The sequence below is a fragment of the Sphaeramia orbicularis genome, unplaced genomic scaffold (genome assembly GCF_902148855.1).
Source record: "Sphaeramia orbicularis unplaced genomic scaffold, fSphaOr1.1, whole genome shotgun sequence".
Classification (NCBI taxonomy): domain Eukaryota; kingdom Metazoa; phylum Chordata; class Actinopteri; order Kurtiformes; family Apogonidae; genus Sphaeramia; species Sphaeramia orbicularis.
In genome coordinates this window covers 369,209-371,461 of record NW_021941438.1, presented here as the reverse complement: position 1 = coordinate 371,461, position 2,253 = coordinate 369,209, and positions in this window count along the sequence as shown.

Sequence of the window (2,253 nt, the reverse complement as noted above, 5' to 3'; positions counted from 1 at the left end):
ACACCACTGTTCTTACTATTGTGGATAGGTTTTCTAAAATGGCTCATTTTATTGCTCTGTCTAAACTCCCCTCTGCCAAGGAGACGGCAGAGGTGGTGTTGCACCATGTTTGTCGTCTGCACGGTTTCCCTAAGGACATTGTGTCTGATAGGGGCTGATTTGTTGCATGTTTCTGGCGTGCTTTCTGCACCCTCCTAGGGGCATCTGTCAGTCTCTCTTCTGGTTATCATCCACAGACTAACGGACAGACGGAGCAGGTGAATCAAGTGTTGGAAGCTGGACTTCGTGTGTTGGCCTCCCATAACCCTGCTTCTTGGAGTCGTCAGTTAATGTGGGTAGAGTTCGCTCATAATTCTCTACCCTGTGCTTCCTCTGGTCTGCCTCCTTTTCATGTTGTGTGTGGGCATCAGCCCCCCCCATTCCCTTCTTTGGAGAAGGAGGTCAGCGTTCCATCGGCCCTGGCTCTCATTCCACAGTGTAAGAGAACCTGGATTCGGGCCAGACAGGCGCTGTTGAAGTCCTCCGGTCGATACCGCCACAGAACTCCGGCTCCTGTATACCGGCCGGACCAGCGGGTGTGGCTTTTGACGCGTCATCTTCCCCTGAGGATGGAGAGCCGTAAACTGGCACCCAGGTTCGTGGGCCCATTTCCTATCTCTAAAGTTAGTAATCCTGTTTCTGTGCGTCTGAAATTACCGAGGACTATGAGGATTCACCCTACGTTCCACGTCAGCCAAGTGAAACCGGCTAAGGAGAGCCGGCTATATGATATGACAGTAATCTGCACCTGGATTTACTGCCTCTGTCCACTAATAGACATTATATAGACTAAATGTGACTAAAATTAATGTTTGTTTGGAACACAGTATATTAAACTATTACATGATCAAAAACATTAATTTTAGCAAAAAAAGTCTCCATTTGAATGTGTGGGGTCACCAGAAATGTGTGATGTTAAAATGGGGTCAGGAGTAAAAAAAAAGGTTGGAAGCACTGGACTAATGGGTCATATCTGATGACCATGAAAAGATGAACAACTGTATTTCACACTAATTATTTACATGTATTGATAGGAGTAGTGGCTCTGAGCTTCTTAAACAGTTCAGATCAGTAGATGCTTTTGGTCAGTGGTGAATATTTGGGTCTTTATGGGTTAAAAATATTTGACCTGTTTTCCAGACACATTGGTCCTTCCATCATATCAGGATTAAGAATTGAAACCGTGTTACTTTAAATCTGAGTCAATAAGTCCAAAGTTTCCAATATATTGTCCTAAACTGTGACATCATTGTATCTTAATATGTTACTGAAGACATCAGAGACAAATTTAAGTGAATTTCCTGTGGGAACGGCATAATAAGCACTTCAGACATTTTGATGAAGCTGTGTCACTGAGCACATTTTAAAACATTTTTGGTCTAAACTTTTATTTTATGTAATCCTCATCCCTACTATGTTTAAGTACTTACAAAACCTTCTGAGTTATGGAGCATACACTGATACAGGTTATATATGTTTAAAGTTAAAGCCTGTTGAACCCCAAACATGGAACCGTGTCAGCGCTTGGCCTGACCCATAAATGTTACTGGTGCTAGTGATGTGCGGATCCATACTGAAATATCCATATCTCCAATAACAGATCTGTACACTTCAGAATCGATTCACAAATCAAAATATCATACTTTTGATTCTTTGGACATTTGAGGTCATGTACTTCAGGAACACAGTGCAAAGTAACTAAACTATTGGGATCTTGTCCAAATGATATGCGATTGGTGGGAACTACTTCTTCTTCCGCCAGGGTAAGTGTGTCACACTTCTCAGTCAGTCCTTCCCAGTTCTAAGTAAACCGGCAGTGAGATACTGGGAATGACTGACACCTCTGGACCAGCACAGACAGTCTGTTCAAAGGCAGCAGAGGCTCTGAGCAGAAAACAGAACAGACTAAATGTCAATATGCTGATGTTCTGTGACCAAAACCTGGGAAGGAGGGAAAGTGTCCATGTTGGACGCTTTTGTTCAAGTGTTACATGTTCAGTATTTTCATGTTTCATGTGAACACGTTCATGTAACATGAACTAATATGCAAATTTTGGATTTTCCAGACATTAGAGGAGTGATATATTACTCTTTTCAAATATTCTTCTTCCTTTTCCCTCATGTCCCTATGGTCTCCATAAACTGTAAATGCTCTGCTTGGCTCTGAATTCGTCATTCATTCAGCTCCACAGGTCCATCTTCACACTATTCTGA